This window comes from Triticum aestivum, chromosome 4D (assembly GCF_018294505.1).
Source record: "Triticum aestivum cultivar Chinese Spring chromosome 4D, IWGSC CS RefSeq v2.1, whole genome shotgun sequence".
In the NCBI taxonomy this organism is placed as follows: domain Eukaryota; kingdom Viridiplantae; phylum Streptophyta; class Magnoliopsida; order Poales; family Poaceae; genus Triticum; species Triticum aestivum.
Window position 1 is genome coordinate 490,023,574 of NC_057805.1, and position 12,911 is coordinate 490,036,484.

The window sequence follows — 12,911 nt, forward strand, 5'->3', positions numbered from 1 at the left end:
GTTTCTTAGGGACAGTTATTACGAGTTATCCTAAGAAAATAAGCACCTGTGAATATAAGCTCCATGTAATAAGCCAACCAGTTCTTTTCATTGCGTTTTCAGCTTATCTTTGGTATGGTCAGTGGAAAGTCTAGATTGCATTATATTTTTTTCATTTTGCTGCCCATATGGAAATTAATTTGACTTGCAAACATCACAAATTGAACCCAGTGCAGTAATTAATATGATAGGAAAACAAACCATCACTATTTGCTCAAAATGCAAATACAAAGATACCATCTACTTGGCACAATCTACTTTGGTCAATGTTTTCCATAGAGATCCCATTGCGTAATTTAAACGAAGAACGCATAACCCACATTTAAATGAAGAACAATTATTTATTGAAATTCGATGGTCCAAGTGGCTGGTTATTATCGTATAGCAGCACCACCTGAAAGCATCATATAGCAGCAGCAGCTCATAGCAACTCATCATACAGCAGCAGCAGTCTGCAATTTATCATATACCAGCAGCAGCTCATAGCAATTCATCATACAGCAGCAGCAGCAGCAGCTCATAGCAATTCATCATATAGCAGCAGCAGGAGCAGCTCATAGCAATTCATCATATAGCAGCAGCAGGAGCAGCTTGTAGCAACTCATCATATAGCAGCAGCAGCTCATAGCAATTCATCATATAGCAGCAGCAGCTCATAGCAACTCATCATACAGCAGTAGCAGCTCATAGCAATTCATCATATAGCAACAGCAGGAGCAGCTCATAGCAATGCATCATATAGCAGCAACAGAAGCAGCTCATAGCAATTCATCGTATAGTGGATCAGAATGAAAATTTGGCAAAAAATCAGAGGAGATCCTCACCTTGTTGGATGAGCTCATCCTTCAATAGCACCTCAAGGCCATGGCCTGGGAGGAGGGGAGGGGGAATAAGGTGCCTTCTGCCGCAGTGTGGCATCAGCCGTAGTTGTGCAGCGCCCGCCAGAGTAGTGCGTTGGACGAACCACAGTGGAGCAGCTGCTGGAGACCATGAGAATGAGGGGCGGCGCCAGAGGGAGGAGCAGTCAGGGAGATTTGCCCCTACCCACCAGCCATGTAGCCTAGCTGGACATAGCATTGTCGAGGACCAGGCCAGATGGGACCAGTGGCAACGACTCGCTGGAGGAACCCTAGTGCTGCAGGCAGGGGTCGAGGTAGAGGGAAAGGGGAGAGGAGATGCAAGCGGGCAGGGCAATGAATGCTTGCGTGTTTGTTTTTACTTGAGGGTCAGGTGTGACACGGGCGTCAACAGTTGCATTTTGAGTTTAATATAGGCAGACAACAGAGTCATTTCACTATTCCCCTTCCCTTCAATTTTTAGTGAGGTTCTACCCGAAACACCCCCCTCCAAAGCGAAATTAGTTAAGCCCAAGCTCATAACTCAAAAATGACTTCTTTACATCTTTTATGGCTTATTTTGACAATATGCCCTGAAAAGGCGGAATCGAACTGGCCCTTAACCTGCAATTCAATTGTGCGTGCAATGATGAATCACTCCTGCCTGCTATCTGTACATTTAGGCATCATCATACATGGCATAACCTAATACATGTGCATTCCATTGTAGAATCTGGAATATGCAATGTTTATGTTAGTTCATACGTTGCACATGATGTTTAAATGCCCCTTAAATCTGGTCAGTCAAGTGATGGTCTTTAAGCCTCCTTCTTTGCTTCTTTTCTTGATATGTAAGATTTGCTCACACATCTGTTCAATTGCTTGTTTGCATCAGCCAGCCATACTAGGACTGTTTGCTTTGATTACTTGCTGTTCTTGACCTAACACTCTAACAGAGCTTGTCAACGATTTAAACACTAAGGGCTGCTGTAGTGGGGCCTTGTCTAACTCATAGGTGACATAAAGGTTTGGATGTACACTACAGTAGGCTCTCCAAGAGTACCTGGAGATCCAGTTCGAAGGTATGCCTAGTTTTTACATAGTGCAGACATAGTAAATGCTCATTTCATTGTGCGCAAGTGCAAGAGATGCGGCATGTTTCATTATGTGGTGTTGTTTTGTTATAATCTCATCATTTTGTGTTCACAGACTGGAAAGTATGCATATTTATCTTCCAAGGAGACGAGTAACTAGTTTGTGTCACCTTGCAGAGGGGGTGCAATGAAGATAAGATTGAGGATTTCCAAGTACAAGATGTTAGGAAGGAGCCTTGCAAGAGAAGTAGGAGCTGCGCTGAGCCTCTTCAACCTGCTAAGGTAAGTCACTGTACGCAACTCAACAGTTCAATTCCTTATTTGTTTCAGGCATAGTTAATTTTCTCTTTTCAATTGCTTTATTTGTCCTCAATTAATGAGATGCCCAAATAATCATGCCTGATGTTCGGTACTTGTATCACTATTAGTTGACATAATTAAAGGCCTTACCATTTAATTACTCTGCCGAAGTGTGCCTGAAACTTTGAAGTCTATTAACCAACTATTATTGCATGAGGCTCACAATCTAGTTTATACTACGCTAATGATTGCATAGTTTTGCATGTTGTAGTATGTTTGTATGAAACCCTCTGCTGTTCATTATGCTCCCTAAGACTTTAATTGAGGCACAGAATGGCCAACTGCTTGCTTACTTATACGCAACATGCTGTCTAAATTTGTCACTCGTCTGTGTTTTCGATTGGGCCCCAACATCATGCTCCTCTGGTGAGATAAGAGGGATTTCTGTATGCAGGCTGCACAGACTATCTTTTCTATAATTTTTAAAATATCACCTGCTTATGCTTCATGACGTGTAACTTTTTTTTTGAAAGTGACGTGTAACATTATTGTTAGTCCTGTTTTGCCATGTAGTACAAAATAGTGTCTTGTTCGCTTCACTGTTGTAACTATATTTTTGCCCTAGTCATGTGTACTTACAGAAACATTTCAGGATGAAGTGACATCAACACAAAGATCTGCGAGCAGTGCGGCATGGCCGTTACCGAATGATTATGGATTGGAATTGGAATGTGCTGATGTTGTCGCGCATGAACTAGAGGTGGCAAGACAACGTGTACATGATTGTCAACGTATAATCAACAAGTTGAGACTGGACATGCAGGTATTAGATGCAGGAGTCAAAAAAATGAAACAAGACATTGCGGTAACCATGAAGGAATTGGAGATTTTGCAGACTGAAATTTGTGCTATCTGAATCCGGCCAATCCTATTTTCTGAAGAGATTGCGTCCATGATGTATGAGCTGTATTTGCCCAGTGTATGTAATTTGTTGTTTGTGTATGCTTTATTATCACCTGTGCCGAACCATAATGCCCAGTGGGTATAATCGGCTGTAATTTCTTTATTGTATAGTGTAGGATTATTCTACCTTTCTATGCCTTGATCTCTTTGTTGTATAGTATTGAGTAGGATAATTCTTTGAATATGCTATATCGTTCAAACGGGGGCCAACTCGCCCGACCATGGCCCTTCACGGGTCGTCGGATCCATGGGCCTTCTACGTCTCGTAGGATCCATGGGCCTTCTACGTCTCGTAGGATCCATGGGCCGCCGACTCATTTATGGGTCTTGTACGGGCCTTTAATGGGCCATACACGGGCCTTTAATGGAAATCGTACGTTTTATGGGCTGACCATAACGGGCCGTTAATAGGCCGTATTTGGTGATGCTACGAAAATGGCCCAACAGACTAACGGTCCAACGACGGGCTGAATTTGGCCCACAAGTAGAAAATGACAGTAACGGGCCGTAAGTAACCGAATGCTGCAAATGAGCCCAAGAATAAATGGGCCCTCAGAAGGCCGAAAGTTAACTTGGGCTGGAAACGGCCCAATGGAATAACGGGCCGTTAATGGGTATAAAGTGATACACTGTTCATTACGAGCCAGTTTCACCACGGGCCGTTAATGGGTGTAAAGTAATAAATTGTTCATTACGGGTCAGTTTCAGCACGGGCCGCTAATGGGCCAAGAGTTACAAAGGGCCTCATATGGGCCGAAAGACGTCATGGGCTATACATGGGCCAGAAGTGAAAACGGGCTGGAATCATATTGGATGGCCCAGATGATGCTACTGGGCCTAATTCGGATAGGGCGTAACGGGCCTTGGGTTAGCGGGCTGTAAATGGGCTATATGCGAACAGGCCGTTAACATGCTTTCCATGGGCCGGCCCGCCAACTTTTGACCAAGTCAAATGGGCCAGCCTTTTCACATGAATGGGCCACTGTTGGGCCGTGCCACATGTCGATGTATCATAGGCGCCTTCTGTCCAGTGAGTGGATGACATCTGTCCCAACGATGAGCCGACACGTGTTCCCTCTAGCCAATGATGATTCTATCTTGATTCTGTCATGGATGTACATGCATGACAAAAAACGCGACCTACTGTGACAAACACGTATCATCACGGAAGTGTATTTTTTTGTAGTGATTCCCCCCCCCCTTCCAAGTAGTAGGAGTAGGAGTCAAGGAAAGGGCAGAGAGAAGAGAAGGAAGAAGGGGGCGCAGCCCCTCCCCCTAGTCCAATTCGGACTAGGCCTTGGGGGCGCCCAGCCTCTCCTCTCTCTTTACCCTAAAGCCCAATAAGGCCCATATACTCCCCGGCGAATTCCCGTAACTCTCCAGTACTCCGAAAAATACCCGAATCACAAGGAACCTTTCCGATGTCCGAATATAGTCGTTCAATATATCGATCTTTACGTCTCGACCATTTCGAGACTCCTCGTCATGTCCCGGATCTCATCCGGGACTCCGAACTACCTTCGGTACATCAAAACACATAAACTCATAATATAACCGTCATCGAACTTTAAGCGTGCGGACCCGTTCGAGAACAATGTAGACATGACCGAGACACGTCTCCGGTCGATAACCAATAGCGGAACCTGGATGCTCATATTGGCTCCCACATATTCTACGAAGATCTTTATCGATCAAACCGCATAACAACATACATTGTTCCCTTTGTCATCGGTATGTTACTTGCCCGAGATTCGATCGTCGGTATCTCAATACCTAGTTCAATCTCGTTACCGGCAAGTCTCTTTACTCGTTCTGTAATACATCATCCCGCAACTAACTCATTAGTTGCAATGCTTGCGAGGCTTATAGTGATGTGCATTACCGAGTGGGCCCAGAGATACCTCTCCGACAATCGGAGTGACAAATCCTAATCCCGAAATACGCCAACCCAACAAGTACCTTCGGACACACCTGTACAGCACCTTTATAATCACCCAGTTACGTTGTGACGTTTGGTAGCACACAAAGTGGTCCTCCGGTAAACGGGAGTTGCGTAATCTCATAGTCATAGGAACATGTATAAGTCATGAAGAAAGCAATAGCAGAATACTAAACGATCGTGTGCTAAGCTAACGGAATGGGTCAAGTCAATCACATCATTCTCCTAATGATATGATCCCGTTAATCAAATGACAACTCATGTCTATGGCTAGGAAACATAACCATCTTTGATCAACGAGCTAGTCAAGTAGAGGCATACTAGTGACACTCTGTTTGTCTATGTATTCACACATGTATCATGTTTCCGGTTAATACAATTCTAGCATGAATAATAAACATTTATCATGATATAAGGAAATAAATAATAACTTTAATATTGCCTCTAGGGCATATTTCCTTCAAATACATCCACATCGGATGGTCACGACCTTGAAGCGGTTGAATGCGTCGTCTGAGGAAGACCTCCAGCAGATCCATGCCAGTCACGCCGTCACGAACCAGCTGGACCACTCGCTCAACCAACACCTTCACCTCCGCTCTCTCCAACAGAGTCACTTTCAAGGTAGAGGGCTTCTCAACTCGAGCCATGGAAAAGGGGGGGAAGTCCAGTCGACTGGCCTGGAGTCGGCTGGTATTTGCAGTAGAACCAGGTCGACTGCCATCCTCTGACTGACTCGCAAAGAATCATGGCTGGAGAAGTGCTTTTACCTCTCATTTGGATCCCTAGACCCCCACACATCTGGATCACATGCGTCCCCTCGTCACTCGGATTGGCCTTCTTGATCGACTAAGAACGACACGTGAAAATGTGCTTGAAGAGACCCCGGTGTGGTCGAGAACCCAAGAAATTCTCACACATGGATACGAAGGCAGCCAGATAAACGATGGTGTTGGGGGGAAAGTGGTGAAGTTGTGCCCCAAAGAAGTTCAAGAAACCTCGGAAGAAAGGATGGGGAGGCAAAGAAAACCCGCGGTCGACGTGAGTAGTGAGAAGAACGCACTCACCCTCCTGCGGCCGCGGCTCGGTCTCGTGAGAGTCGCGCTGATTCGTGGGGGATCAGTCCCCCCTCGACCAGATCATCAATATTGTCATGCCCGATCGTCGACTGAATCCAATCGCCCTGGATCCAGCCACGCGGCAAGCCGGACCGCGACGAAGTTCCGCCTCGGCTGGTCTTCTTCCCCTTCGCCTGCGCCGTCGCCTTCTTTGCGCGCTCCAAGGCTGCCGTCTTCTCCTTCCCCATTGCAGCGGGTGGAGCTTGAGCAGGGCGGCGGCGCCGAGAGCAGAGGCGGATGCGATGGAGAAAACGGAGGAGAAAGGGGAAGAATAGGAACGCACTGTGCAAAAAACCCCAACCCGGCGCCTTATATGGGGCAACTTTCGAGTGGCTGACCCGTGGGCCCAGATGATCCTGTCAAATCCCGCAACAGCCGCGCGCAGTACGTGGTGAAAAAGGTGGCGTGAAGATCGAGGCGACCCTGCCTAATCTTCTCCGATTACTGCGGCCTCCTCCGCCCCGCGTGCTTCCCAAAATTCGAATCCCGCAAGATCCGCGAGCAACAGAGCAGCCTGTCAGACGGAAGATTTTCTCCATACCAACACTCGAAATTTTTCAGTAAAAGTTCACTCGACAAACAAAGAATGGATGAAGGCGACTGAAAAAGAAGTTGAAGTTATCGTGTTGTTCATTGATCCCAACAAGGCGCTTCCGAAGCGCAAAGATTGAGTCGGAAATATTTTCAACTCCTTCCCCACTCGAACCCTGAACCATTCGGGGGCTAATGACGAAGCTATGTACCTAGGGTAGGGTCATGGACCTGACCCAGACACCCTCTCCTAGGATATCACCCTAAAGTCAGAAACATTCAAAGGATAGCATCATCCACTCGACCGATTGAGTTCTACTCGGAAGATTCAATATCACTGGACCGTAACAGAAACCACTCGACAGACAGAAGGTCTAAAGTCACTCTGCACAGCAACGGTCGGGCGTTTGCTCCGTAGACTTAATGATCATTTATGTCACTTTATTATTAGTGTTACCAGTAACACCTTGTCTTTATGTACCTTAAATCCTGTGTAACTGAGGGCCGGAGGGGTCTGGCGAACTCTATATAAGCCACCCCCTCCTCAGGGACAAGGGTTCGCACCCCCGGTAACTCAACACACATATAATCCAGTCGACCGCCTCCGGGCACCGAGACGTAGGGCTATTACTTCCACCGTGAAGGGCCTGAACTCATAAATCTTGTGTGTACAACTCCACCATAGCTAGGATCTTGCCTCCTCATACCTACCCCCATTCTACTGTCAGACTTAGAAGCACGACAGGAACCGAGGCGATGAGGACGACGAAGCGGCGGGAAGAGCCGAGTCGCTGCCAAGGAGGGCCCGCCGATTTTCGCGCCAAAAACGATTCGGCCGGCGCCCCCAAACGCCCCCCAGCGCGCCGGGTTCGTCCTGGGTCCGCCGGCGCCAATTTCGGCCCGAGCCGGCGAAAAAAGGGCCTTTCGGGGTGCGACTAGGCCGATTTTTCGCCGCCGGCGGCTGAAAAATCGCCTGGGGGGCCCTGTTGGGGGCGCGGCTGAAGATGCTCTTATCCTTGTAGCTAGGCTGATGCTGTGGCGCACTTCTCGTAGCACATCCACCGTTTGTTTCAGCGGCACATGAAAACGTTTTCATCAAAAAAGTGTACCCGGCCTGCCTATTTTTCTCTAGCTTCGTCCTCGCCACCGGTGCACAAACAGTGGGTTTTGTAGTGGCCGGGTTGACACTGGCTACTGCGGAACACGCTACCGGTGGCGCCCAGCGTATCACCCGTCATCGGTAATCCAACTAGCAGTGGTGGAGTATCAGTAGTGTGCTGAACGACTCACCCGCCATTTATAGCCTCACCCAGGTCATTTTAAAAGGATGCCGCCACGCCAATGATTTTTGCTGTCATGGTAGTGTTTTTTGCGGCCACGCCAGTGTTTTGCACATTACAACAGGGTTTGTCTAGGACACATCCAGATATGACATAGTTATGTCACATCTAACCTGATGTCCACTATGTTTGTGATCTATTATTTTTGTCCTACCTGTTTTTTTGTTTCTTGTTGCTGCGTTATTTGTGGGAGTTTAGATGTGACATCCTTAGAAAACATCTAGATGTGAATTAGACAAACTAAAAGTCAGGGACGTCTTCTCCGTGTTGTTCCTGCGATGTAGAACATCCCGCACACTGTGACGACATCCTTGTTGATGATCACCACCAGTAAGTTCCGGAGGCCCTTGGACTCTCTTAAGAAGTTCTGTGGTCCATTCTGGAGCTATTTGGACCACTTTCTCAGGGATGCATGACCTTTCAACAGAGATTGAACGCATGCTATGTCGTCCATGAGGGGCATGACATAGTAGCTAGAACAGTTGGAGCTCAACCCAAATGGTTCTTGAATGCAACAGAAGCTCATGGGGAACGTGAACTTAATCGTTGTGCGGGTTCCTCGAGAGAATCTATACTTGCAGAGAACAGGATCCATACCCTTATTTAGTGCGGTCCAGATCCCGCTAATAATTATTGACCGGATGGTGTTCCGGACATGTCTACATATGCTCGAACATGTATCGTCATGGCTTAACAACTAGCATCATTTAGGATAAGTTTGAGATGATGGTGAAGTACATACAAAGGCCCCAAAAGTGTTTCGAATGATCCCACAAGTATTATGGGAGGTCCTGGAATATTCGGAAGTATCCCAAAGGTGCCCGGGATGTCTCGAAAGGTCCTGGAAGCTACCAGAAGGTTCTAGAACCTTTCATAATATTCTATATGGTTACTTGTGGGCAAACCCCTCGCTGACTCGTTGGCAAGGCGCCACTAGGGTGGTAGGTCAGCCCGACCATAGAGTCTATGCTGGACAAGCCACCCCAAGGAGGAGTCCTCCCAAGATGAGTGTCTCAGAGACTCTTCCCCCAGGTCAGCCAACCCCCATCATCCATCACCCTTCCACCTGTGTATAAGTGGGTGGGTGCACCAACGACATACCAATAATCCATTGACTTCCTTCTCACTCGCTTCCCACGCCCCGTTTCTCTCTCGGGCTAGATTGAATCTAGATTGCCGCTAGGCCATTTCTCCCTCTAGTTCTTCCTGTCGCTCTTCGTGCTAGTTCCACATAGAGCCACGATGCTGCTAGCTCAACCTTGGATACCTTGGAGGTGTCGTCCTCTTACACACTAGATTGGCGGATCATTCCAGAGAAATTCTCACGGCTAGGAGGTATAACCTAGCTACGCCAATTAGCGAAACTTCAGCCACTCTTCTTCCTCTACTTTTGTTGGTTGGGTTGTTGGTGAGGTGATCGTTCCTGTACCTCCACGGTATTCCCGGGTGTGATCTTGCACGAATAAAAAAACTATTTCGTAGCACATCTCCCTATAGGACGTGGCGAAGTGGTGAGTCCCAATTGGAACGGAAATGACCCAAAGAAGACGGCTACCTGACAACAACTCGAGCAAACGGTGTGCAGGGGCATGCAGCTAATTTCTTTGCAAGCGGTAATGGCAGAGACTGAATTCATGGAGTTTGAGTGACAGGCCTCAAATATCCGAGTTTGGTAGTGGCACGGATCAAAAATTTCCTTTGTCCTACTGCAGGTTGGTTTTACAAAAGTATGGAGAAGAATTTGATGATCAGAGCTCACTGCGTATCACATGATATACACATGACAAAAGATATACGTTTGTCGAGATGCTCTCTTCTTTTGATTGACATGTACAAGGAACATTTGCGTGGACTTCTTAAGTGTTGCTATTTTGCGTTGCTTGTGTACATTTTTTCCCCTCTTAAACCTTGATGTATGTGTTTTATTGTCTATCCCCATCTCTATAACAGGAGGTGGTGTTGTGTGGATATTTATATATTTTTTCATCTGAAATAACTGAGAATAATTTACGAGAGGTAGTGTTGTGTGCATCTCTATATTTGTTTTCACCTGCGACATCTGAGAATAGAAAATGGAGCACCAAATTTTCTTAGAAGATAGTTGGGACGATAACTATGGTTACATGTTGACATTTAGTTTAGTTTTTGCTATGGCTGCTTTCGTTTAAGGAAATATGTCAAAAATGTCATGAATTTGATTCGGTTTAAATGAAAATTGTCCAGTTTGCATGAAATTAATCTTATTTGTTCAAATTTCATTCAAAATATGTTCGGACATTTACTGGATAACGTTGAATGACCGGCTTGCGTATCAGTGTCCACGGACGCGTTTCGGACACACCGGACATACTGTGTTTCCGCAAACGCGTCCGTGATCCACGCTATGTTCGAGCATTTTGTTTAAATGAAAATATGTTCGTTTCATCAGCAGGATAGCGTTGGAGATGCCCTAAGCTACCTATACTGTCTACTTGACTGCTTACATCACTAGTAGAAAAAGAGGCTTCCATACGCCCCCATTAGTCCCCAAAATAATCGAACCGCGACAAAAGGGGTCTTTAGTCGCGGTTCGGGAGGAGACCCGCGACCAACTATTTGGGCCCAGCGCGCTCGGTCGACAGCTGGCGGACGGGAGGGGCTTTAGTCCCGGTTGGCCTGGCCAACCGGGACTAAAGGTCCCCGAAGGCCTTTAGTCGCGGTTGGCCAGGCCAACCGGGACTAAAGGCCCATCCTAGTCGCGGTTGGCCAGGCCAACCGGGACTAAAGGCCCATCCCTATATATAGGACTCAGCTCACTTCACAATATTCAGAAGGGGGCGGTGGGTTTGCTTTTGGTTCCTCCTATGCACACAAGGTGTTCGATGAAATGCCCGAGAGCCTGAAACAAACATGATATGAAGTGTCCGAGCCACACTTGAGCTTTCTCATTTATTTTTCCTCCGCGATCGCGGTTAGCAACTTGAACCTTTCATGTGTCATTGATAAAATATGCATGTGTGTAGTTCATTGTTTAATTTGTATTATTTCTAGCTAGTTAGTTTAACAAATGCATGATGGTTAATTATATACTTTATATAATAATAATGCAGATGAATCGGCAATGGATGTACGGTCCTCGACTCTCCGGCGAGTTCACTACGGGATTGAAAGATTTCCTCGTAGTGGCAAATGCGAACAAGCAGCAAGGTTTTATTATCTGTCCATGTGCTGTCTGTAAGAATCAGAAGGGTTACTCCTCATCAAGAGACGTTCACATGCACCTGCTTCGGCACGGTTTCATGCGAAGCTATAATTGTTGGACCAAGCATGGAGAAAGAGGGGTTAGAATGGAAGAAGATGAAGAAGGGGATGATATCGATGACAACTATCATGACCATTTCGGTGATACTTTCATGGAGGATGATGCTGAAGGTGGGGAAGGGTTAGGTGAAGGTGAAGAAGAGGCACATGATGAGCCCGCTGATGATCTTGGTCGGACCATTGCTGATGCACGGAGACGCTGCGAAACTGACAAGGATAGGGAGAATTTGGATCGCATGTTAGAGGATCACAAAAAGTCGTTGTATCCAGGATGCGATAATAGTCTGAAAAAGCTGGGCTGCACACTGGATTTGCTAAAATGGAAGGCACAGGAAGGTGTAGGTGACTCATCATTTGAAAATTTGCTGAAAATGTTGAAGAATATGTTTCCGAAGAATAACGAGTTGCCCGCCAGTACGTACGAAGCAAAGAAGGTTGTCTGCCCTCTAGGTTTAGAGGTTCTGAAGATACATGCATGCATTAACGACTGCATCCTCTACCGCGGTGAATACGAGAATTTGAATGAATGCCCTGTATGCACTGCATTGCGTTATAAGATCAGAGGCGATGACCCTGGTGACGATGTTGAGGGCGAGAAACCCAGGAAGAGGGTTCCCACCAAGGTGATGTGGTATGCTCCTATAATACCACGGTTGAAACGTCTGTTCAGGAACAAAAAGCATGCCAAGTCGTTGCGATGGCACAAAGAGGACCGTAAGTCCGACGGGGAGTTGAGACACACCGCTGATGGAACGCAATGGAGAAAGATCGACAGAGTGTTCAAAGATTTTGCAGCTGACGCAAGGAACATAAGATTTGGGCTAAGTACTGATGGCATGAATCCTTTTGGCGAGCAGAGCTCCAGCCATAGCACCTGGCCCGTGACTCTATGCATCTACAACCTTCCTCCTTGGTTGTGCATGAAGCGGAAGTTCATTATGATGCCAGTGCTCATCCAAGGTCCAAAGCAACCCGGGAACGACATCGATGTGTACCTAAGGCCATTAGTTGATGAACTTTTACAGTTGTGGGCCAGACCTGGTGTACGTGTCTGGGATGAGCACAAAGGAGAGGAATTTGACCTACGAGCGTTGCTTTTTGTAACCATCAACGATTGGCCTGCTCTCAGTAACCTTTCGGGACAGACAAATAAGGGATACAATGCATGCACGCACTGCTTACATGAGACTGAAAGTGTACGTTTGGTTAATTGTAAGAAGAACGTGTACCTGGGTCATCGTCGATTTCTTCCCCGAAATCATAACGTAAGAAAGAAAGGCAAGCATTTCAACGGCAAGGCAGATCAACGGCCGAAGCCTGCGGAACGTACTGGTGTTGAGATATTTGATATGGTCAAGGATTTGAAAGTCATCTTTGGAAAGGGTCCTGGCGGACAATCAGTTCCGCGGGGAGTTGACGGGCACGCACCCATGTGGAAGAAGAAATCTATA